The sequence below is a fragment of the Euprymna scolopes genome, chromosome 28 (genome assembly GCF_053919585.1).
Source record: "Euprymna scolopes isolate OS-2025 chromosome 28, ASM5391958v1, whole genome shotgun sequence".
In the NCBI taxonomy this organism is placed as follows: Eukaryota; Metazoa; Mollusca; class Cephalopoda; order Sepiida; family Sepiolidae; genus Euprymna; species Euprymna scolopes.
Genome location: NC_136509.1, coordinates 34708375 through 34718841, shown reverse-complemented (window position 1 = coordinate 34718841; position 10467 = coordinate 34708375).

Below are 10467 nucleotides of genomic sequence, written 5' to 3'. Positions count from 1 at the left end.
TCAACATTAAATACAGACAAATTTGTCATATCGCAAAAATTGAAACTTTTCATGACCACGGACATGTAAGATTTTTCCTATTTTTCAGGGTGTAGGTCAGGATGCTGTATACTCCATTACCTAAGGATACTAGTGTAATGATGTATTTCTTGTGTATTTTTGTCTGATTTCCAATGATTTTAACATTAAATTAAGACAAATTTGACATATTTAAAAAAATTGAACATTTTCATGACCGCGGACCTGTAAGATTGTGCCTATTTTTCAGGGTGTAGATTTAGACCCTGTTTAAACCTTTACTGAAGGATACTAGTGTAATGATGTATTTCTTGTGTATGTTTGGCTGATTTCCAATGATTTCAACATTAAATTAAGACAAATTTTACATATTTCAACAATTGAAAATTTTCATGACCGCGGACCTGTAAGATTTTGCCTATTTTTCAGGGTGTAGGTAAGGATGCCGTTTGCTCCATTACTGTAAGATACTAGTGTAATGATGTATTTCTTGTGTATTTTTGGTTGATTTTCACATGATTTCAACATTAAATTAAGACAAATTTGACATATTGAAAAAAATTGATAATTTTCATGACCGCGGACCTGTAAGATTTTGCCTATTTTTCAGGGTGTAGGTTTAGACTCTGTTTATTCCATTACTGAAGGATACTAGTGTCATGATGTATTTCTTGTGTATTTTCGGTTGATTTCCAATGATTTCAACATTAAATAAACACAAATTTTACATATTGCACAAAATGGAAAGTTTCATAACCGCGGACATGTCAGATTTTGCCTATTTATCAGGGTGTAGGTTTAGACGCTGCTTACTCCATTACTTAAGGATTCTAGTGTCATGATGTATTTCTTGTGTATTTTTGGCTTATTTCCAATGATTTCAACATTATATTAAGACAAATTTTACATATCGCAACAATTGCAAATTTTCATGACCGCGGACCTGTAAGATTTTGCCTATTTTTCAGGGTGTAGATGAAGACCCTTATTAAACCTTTACTGAAGGATACTAGTGTAATGATGTATTTCTTGTGTATTTTTGTCTGATTTCCAATGATTTCAACATTAAATACAGAAAAATTTGACATATTTAAAAAAATTGAACATTTTCATGACCGCGGACCTGTAAGATTTTGCCTATTTTTCAGGGTGTAGGGTAAGATGCTGTTTACTCCATAACTTTAGGATACTAGTGTCATGATGTATTTCTTGTGTATTTTTGGCTGAATTCCAATGATTTCAACATAAAATTAACACAAATTTTATATACTGATAAAATTGGAAATTGGTATGACCGCGAACCTGTAAGATTTTGCCTATTTTTCAGGATGTAGGTTACGATGCTGCGTACTCCATTACTTTAGGATACTAGTGTCATGATATATTTCTTGTGTATTTTTAGCTGATTTCCAATGATTTCAACATTAAATTAACACAAATTTGACATATTGCAAACATTGGAAATTTTCATAACCGCGGACCTGTAAGATTTTGCCTATTTTTCATGGTGTAGGCTTTGACGCTTTTTACTCCATTACTGAAGGACACTAGTGTCATGATGTATTTCTTGTGTATTTTTGGCTGAATTCCAATGATTTCAACATAAAATTAACACAAATTTTATATACTGATAAAATTGGAAATTTGCATGACCGCGGACCTGTCAGATTTTGCCAATTTTTCAGGGTGTAGGTTACGATGCTGTTTACTCCATTACTTTAGGATACTAGTGTAATGATGTATTTCTAGTGTATTTTATGCAGATTTCCAATGATTTCAACATTATATTAAGACAAATTATACATATCGCAAAAATTGAACATTTTCATGACCGCGGACCTGTAAGATTTTTTCCTATTTTTCAGGGTGTAGATGTAGACCCTTTTTACACCTTTACTGAAGGATACTAGTGTCATGATGTATTTATTTCTTGTGAATTTTTGGCTTATTTCCAATGATTTCAACATCAAATTAAGGCAAATTTGACATATCGCAAAAATTTGAAATTTTCATAACCGCGGACCTGTAAGATTTTATCTATTTTTCAGGGTGTAGGTAAGATTTTGCCTATTTTTCAGGGTGTAGATGTAGACCCTGTTTACACCTTTACTGAAGGATACTAGTGTCATGATGTATTTCTTGTGAATTTTTGGCTTATTTCCAATGATTTTAACATCAAATTAAGACAAATTTGACATATCGCAAAAATTGAAACTTTTCATGACCGCGGACCTGTAAGATTTTGTCTATTTTTCAGGGTGTAGATGAAGACCCTTATTAAACCTTTACTGAAGGATACTAGTGTAATGATGTATTTCTTGTGTATTTTTGTCTGATTTCCAATGATTTCAACATTAAATACAGAAAAATTTGACATATTTAAAAAAATTGAACATTTTCATGACCGCGGACCTGTAAGATTTTGCCTATTTTTCAGGGTGTAGGGTAAGATGCTGTTTACTCCATAACTTTAGGATACTAGTGTCATGATGTATTTCTTGTGTATTTTTGGCTGAATTCCAATGATTTCAACATAAAATTAACACAAATTTTATATACTGATAAAATTGGAAATTGGTATGACCGCGGACCTGTAAGATTTTGCCTATTTTTCAGGATGTAGGTTACGATGCTGCGTACTCCATTACTTTAGGATACTAGTGTCATGATATATTTCTTGTGTATTTTTGGCTGATTTCCAATGATTTCAACATTAAATTAACACAAATTTGACATATTGCAAACCTTGGAAATTTTCATAACCGCGGACCTGTAAGATTTTGCCTATTTTTCATGGTGTAGGCTTTGACGCTTTTTACTCCATTACTGAAGGACACTAGTGTCATGATGTATTTCTTGTTGATTTTAGACAAATTTTACATATTTATAAAATTGAAAATTTTCATGACTGCGGACCTGTAAGATTTTGCCTATTTTTCATGGTGTAGGTTTTGACGCTTTTTACTCCATTACTGAAGGACACTAGTGTCATGATGTATTTCTTGTGTATTTTTGGCTGAATTCCAATGATTTCAACATAAAATTAACACAAATTTTATATACTGATAAAATTGGAAATTTGCATGACGGCGGACCTGTCAGATTTTGCCAATTTTTCAGGGTGTAGGTTACGATGCTGTTTACTCCATTACTTTAGGATACTAGTGTAATGATGTATTTCTAGTGTATTTTATGCTGATTTCCAATGATTTCAACATTATATTAAGACAAATTATACATATCGCAAAAATTGAACATTTTCATGACCGCGGACCTGTAAGATTTTTTCCTATTTTTCAGGGTGTAGATGTAGACCCTTTTTACACCTTTACTGAAGGATACTAGTGTCATGATGTATTTATTTCTTGTGAATTTTTGGCTTATTTCCAATGATTTCAACATCAAATTAAGGCAAATTTGACATATCGCAAAAATTTGAAATTTTCATAACCGCGGACCTGTAAGATTTTGTCTATTTTTCAGGGTGTAAGTAAGATTTTGCCTATTTTTCAGGGTGTAGATGTAGACCCTGTTTACACCTTTACTGAAGGATACTAGTGTCATGATGTATTTCTTGTGAATTTTTGGCTTATTTCCAATGATTTTAACATCAAATTAAGACAAATTTGACATATCGCAAAAATTGAAAATTTTCATGACCGCGGACCTGTAAGATTTTGTCTGTTTTTCAGGGTGTAGATGAAGACCCTTATTAAACCTTTACTGAAGGATACTAGTGTAATGATGTATTTCTTGTGTATTTTTGTCTGATTTCCAATGATTTCAACATTAAATTAACACAAATTTTACATATTGCAAAAATTGGAAATTTTAATAACCGCGGACCTGTAAGATTGTGCCTATTTTTCAGGGTGTAGGTTTAGTCGCTGTTTACACAATTACTTTAGGATACTAGTGTAAAGATGTATTTCTTGTGTATTTTATGCTGATTTCCAATGATTTCAACATTAAATTAAGACAAATTTTACATATTTCAATAATTTAAAATTTTCATGACCGCGGACCTGTAAGATTTTGGCTAATTTTAAGGGTGTAGGTTTTGACGCTGTTTACGCCATTACTTAAGTATACTAGTGTCATGATGTATTTCTTGTGTATTTTTGGCTTGTTTCCAATGATTTCAACATTAAATAAAGACAAATTTTACATATCACAAAAATTGAATATTTTCATGACCGCGGACATTTAAGATTTTTCCTATTTTTCAGGATGTAGGTTTAGACGCTTTTTACTCTATTACTTAAGGATACTAGTGTCATGATGTATGTCTTGTGTATTTTTGTCTGATTTCCAATGATTTCATCATTAAATAAGGACAAATTGTACATATCGCAAAAATTGCAAATTTCATGACCGCGGACCTGTAAGATTTTGCCTATTTTTCAGGTGTAGATGTGGACCCTGTTTACACCTTTAGTGAAGGATACTTGTGTCATGATGAATTTCTTGTGTATTTTTTGCTGATTTCCAATTATTTCAACATTAAATTAACACAAATTTTACATATTTCAAAAATTGAAAATTTTCATTTTTCTGTAAGATTTTGCCTATTTTTCAGGGTGTAGGTCAGGATGCCGTTTGCTCCATTACTCAATTACTTTAGGATACTTGTGTAATGATGTATTTCTTGTGTATTTTTGGCTGAGTTCCAATGATTGCAACATTAAATTAAGACAAATTTGACATATTGCGAAAATTTAAAATTATCATGACCGCGGACTTGTAAGATTTTGCCTATTTTAAAGGGTGTAGGTTTAGAAGCTGTTTACTCCATTACTTAAGGATACTAGTGTCATGATGTATTTCTTGTGTATTTTTGGCTGATTTCCATTGATTTCATCATTAAATTTAGATAAATTTTACATATTGACAAAATTGAAAATTTTCATGATCGCGGACCTGTAAGATTTTGCCTGTTTTTCAGGGTGTAGTTTAAGACGCTGTTTACTCCATTACGTAAGGATACTAGTGTCATGATGTATTTCTTGTGTATGTTTTGCTGATTTCCAATTATTTACACATTTAATTAAGAAAAATTTTACATATTTCAATAATTGAAAATTTTCATGACCGCGGACCTGTAAGATTTTGCCTATTTTTAAGGGTGTAGGTCAGGATGCTGTTTACTCCATTACTTTAGGATACTAGTGTAATGATGTATTTCTTGTGTATTTTTGGCTGATTTCCAATGATTTCAACATTAAATAAAGACAAATTTTACATATCGCAAAAATTGAATATTGAATACCTGTAAGATTTTGCCTAGTTTTCAGGGTGTAGATTTAGACCCAGTTTGCTCCATTACTACAGGATACTAGTGTCATGATGAATTGCTTGTGTAGTTTTGGCTGTTTTCCAATGATTTCAACATTAAATGTAGACAAATTTTACATATTTCAAAAGTTGCAAATTTGCATGACCGCGGACATGTAAGATTTTTCCTATTTTTCATGCTGTATGTTAAGATGCTATTTACTCCATTACTTAAGGATACTAGTGTCAGGATGTATTTCTTGTGTATTTTTGGCTGATTTCCAATGATTTCAACATTAAATTTACACAAATGTTATATACTGATAAAATTGGAAATTTGCATGACCTGTAAGATTTTGCCTATTTTTCAGGGTGTAGATGTAGACCCTGTTTATACCTTTACTGAAGGATACTAGTGTCATGATGTATTTCCTGTGTATTTTTGGCTGATTTCCAATGATTTCAACATAAAATAAAGACAAATTTGACATATCGCAAAAATTTAAAATTTGTATAACCGCGCCCCTGTAAGATGTTGCCTATTTTTCAGGGTGTAGGTTAAGATGCTGTTTACTCCATTACTTAAGGAAGCTTCATCCCGGGGCATGTCGGAGGTCCCCTTACTAGAACAGGCAATAAATCGGTTTTATCGAAAAAATGGGCGATTTTGCCGATTTCGATGAAAATAGAAGTATTGGAAGTGTTGAACATTCGGTGGTCCTTATTCAATCCCAGGCAACGTTGGATCCCCCTGCTTTTTATCGACACACTACATAAGCACACACATATACATGGGAGTGGGGAGAGAGGGTGGAAAGAGAGATCATACATTGAATATTAATGTAAGGATTGTTTTTGTGATATTTATTTTTGTATTGGACTTGCTCATTGATGTTAATGGACACGTCCAAACTGTTACGACGGTCCACCAGTGTACAATGTATAAGGCATCGGACATGGCGTTCGCATCGAAAAACCGGAGAGTGTACGAGTTTCAAGCGAGTCCAACTTTTAAGATCGAATGGATACGCGACACGACGAACGCCATCAAGACATTTCCGGTTTGCGTAACGAGGTTAATCAGGTGAGATGCATCTGAACGGTTTCTTCCGATTTGTCACGAACAGATTCGACAGGCATTCCGAGCTGAAACGGAAGTAATGTCGCAATGTGTGCTTGAATATTATTACGTGGCATTTCAGAGAGCTCGTCCTGAGCTACAAAATGCAGGCCTTATGTTCCACGACGATGACGATGATGATGATCATGATGATGATGATCATGATGATGAAGAGCATCATCATCATCATCATCATCATCATCATCATCATCATAATCATCACAACTGTTATAATTATCCTCATTTATAAGTTGGTATCTTATGAGATTATAGTTATAGTCGCCTGTGGCCTGGTTCGTTGTTCTAAGTAATTTAAACGTCATATACGGGGTGACCCCCCCCCCCCAAAAAAAACGAATGCTAAATGGAGGTCATCTAGAACATATGCTGTAGAACGGAGAAAAAAAGGCCAAAGACCCTAGTGTTTTGATGTGATGTTTTGAATATAATAAACTAGTTACGACCAAAGTTTCATTTCATTCGGACAAAAGATTAAGAAACAGGGCCTAACTAGAGTTGGGGCCCGTTTTTTGGGGGGTCACCCTGTATATATATATATATATATATATATATATATATATATATATATATATATATATATATATATATATATGGATTAGGTCTTTGCTAATGAAACCAGGCATGGCTTCTGTTGCCGAGTTCGAATCTATTGACTGGAGTTAATAAAAAAAAATCGGTCAATTTAGCAATTTTGTGCAGATCATCATATAATGATTAGACCACTCTGACAGACGACCAGAACATTTAAAAAATAAATGTTTAAATTTCAACAGTATATCTCAGTAGCCGAATGGATTAGGTCCTTGCTAATGAAGCCAGACATGGTTTCTGTTGCCGTGTTCCAATCTATCGACCGGTGTTAATCGTGACATTCTGCACTGATGATTCCCGAACGTATGAAACACTAGTTTCTGGAGGTATTTAATAATTATTATAGTAAATAATCATGTCAGCCCCTTTAAGAAACTCGTTTGTTATCGTTGAGCACTTTCAGTTGAAATAAAATGTCGGTCAGTGTAGCTATATGCGCAGATCGTTATATAATGATTAGATCGCTCTGACAGACGTAAAGGACATTTAAAAATAAATGTTTAAATTTCAACAGTATTTCTTGCGGTTAACAGTAGCCGAATGGATGAAGCCAGACATGGCTTTAGTCGCCGGGTTCGAATCTATTGACCGGTGTTAATCGTGACACCCTGCATTGATGATTCCTGAAAGGATGAAACACTAATGTCTGTTTAATTATTATAGTAAATAATTATGTCAGCAAATAATTACATATATATATATATATATATGTGTGTGTGTGTGTGTGTGTGTGTGTGTGTGTGTGTGTGTGTGTGTGTGTGTGTGTGTGTGTGTGTGAATAGTACTGGGAGCAGTGCCGTTATTCTTAATTGGTGAGGTATTTTTTAAAATAGTTTTAATATTTAACGGACATACACAAAAATAGCTACCCATATATATATATATATATATATATATATATATATATATATATATATATATATATATATATCGATTCAGGCTTGAGGCAGTTGCCTGCCTAACTGTAGGGATGAGCTGTGGTTGAGCATATTGGGAAGTGATATACAAACTGCCATTAGCGCATTAAGCAACGCTCTTTGTATAAACAAATCGAGCGGAGGCATTTGGACGATGTCAAACCATCGTTAATTCATTACCCACACAGCAGCAACCGTATAGCGCAATGGTGTGAAGCCTTAACTGTCATTTGGGCGGTCGGGTTTCGATCGTGGTTTGAGGCAGTTGCCTGTCTAACCGCACTGATGAGCTGTGAAACAACGAAACAGTACTCTATGTAGATGACTATATATATATATATATATATATATATATATATATATATATATAGTGGATAATTATATTATATTTTAAAAATAATGTATATACCGCTCGCCATGTGTGGGTGCTAAATTGGTTAAAAGGGAAAAATTATTCCCAACTCGCATTTAGGTAGAAATGTACTTTCGTAAATAATTGAATTTATTCAAAACATATCGCTTAAACCAAAACAAACATATATATATTTATAGTTATATTTAAAACTGTAGAGAAAGTTAGAAAAACATTGGTACCGTCGGTTTCAAGCTTAACATAAGACAGTTAATGGTTAATAATGCTAGGCTCTCATCAGCCATATTGTTTTCTATTTCATTATTTATCATTAACTGATCGCCGTTATGTTAGGCTTGAAACGGACGGTACCAATGATTTTCCGACCTTTTGTACTGTTTTAAATAAACAAATATTAAGCTCTTATATTGAAATATTTTCTTTGTAATCGAACACTCTGATGGAAGTCTTTCCCGAAAACAGCGAACAAATATATATATATATATATATATATATATATATATATATATATATATATATATATATATATATATATATATATAGTGATGACACGCCCCGGTTGGAAAATCCCTAAAGGGGAATTTGTCCCTGATGTGTATCGTAAAATAAAATAAATAGTAGATATAATGAATGTACGTGCCGACTGTAAAATTGTTACAACCCAGTAGCACTTACCCAGGTTCTGGACAGCACCTTTATCAAGGAATGTTATTATATAAGATTCACGGTTGACGAAATATCAGGCAATAAATAACGGAACAACACGGGTGTATATATATTATACGCATGTCATTTATTGTGCGTTAAAAATTCAAAAATCAAGACAAAATATTAAAAGAAAAATAATAATGAGAAAACATGCAGACAGCGTCCAACGGGTCAAAAAGGGGGGCAACAATTAAGAAAACTGTTCAAATGAGCATGGCCTCTTTTCTTTCCTTCCATTTTCTTTTTATCTTTTTCTTTTTTTTTTTTTTGTATGGAAAATGTTTAGGTTATTTGAGGCAGTAGAATCTTTCAAAATAAAAATAAAAATAGCTCAGTTCAACAAGTCGACATTTGTGAGATGGGGGGGGGTATTGAATAGTACTTAACTGTGAAGACGTGCATTCAAACGATGATTGGATATCCGACAAATTCAATCTTCTGATGTTATAAAGTGAGCCAGTTCCATTTCGCCGACGTGCGAGTTGTCGTCCTTCGAAGCTCGCTGGTACCCTCGTCTTCCATCATATTTCTTTCTTGTTTGTTTTCTCAACCACCGGCGTTCGGTTGTATCTTACCCATGTTTTGAACCAAGATGATTTCGTAGTTCTGATGAATTCCCTTTTCGATCCCAGGGATAAGGTTCAGTTGAGACAAACGCCATTTCACCGAGTAAGTCGTGTTGCTGCTGTTCAACGCGTCTTTTCCACTCGAGGATATATCTCCTTCCGAGGTTTTTGAGCCAAGGTATTTTATAGTTTTTCTGTATTCCCTTTTCGGCTCCGGCAATGAGGATTAAGTCGAGTGAATTTCCAAGTTATCAGGCGAATCATGTTGGCTGGTGTCTGTCGCATTTTTATTATCGACGTTCATTCAGTGGTGTGACCAGCTTCGTTTCTTTTTGAAAACTTTTTGTCTACCACGTCACTCCCGCCAAAAATGGTTTTTCGTTTTCTCTTCTTCTTTTGCCCGCACGCTGCTTCGATTTGGGGTCGAGGTGGGGTGTCTGTATGGATTCTCGTCGTGATCTTGGCACGTGTTTTTGACGAATGACTTGGTGAGAGGATGGGGGTGGGGTGTCTAACGCGCTTTCTTCTACAGTTAACGCGTAGATATTTCTTTGCTGAATGTCTCGATAGCAATGGAATGGGTGGGGGTGTTTGACCCACAGATATCCAAAATGAATTTAAAAAGAGAGGGGGATGATTACTTCTTCATTATGCTCGATTTTTCCCGAGACAATATATATATATAGAGAGAAATATATATATATATATATATATATATATATATATATATATATATATATATATATATATATATACATATATTTATTTATATTTCTCTGGCTGTGGATATATATATATATATATATATATATATATATATATATATATATATATATATATATATTAGTTGTCTGGTTGTGGAAATATATATATATAAAT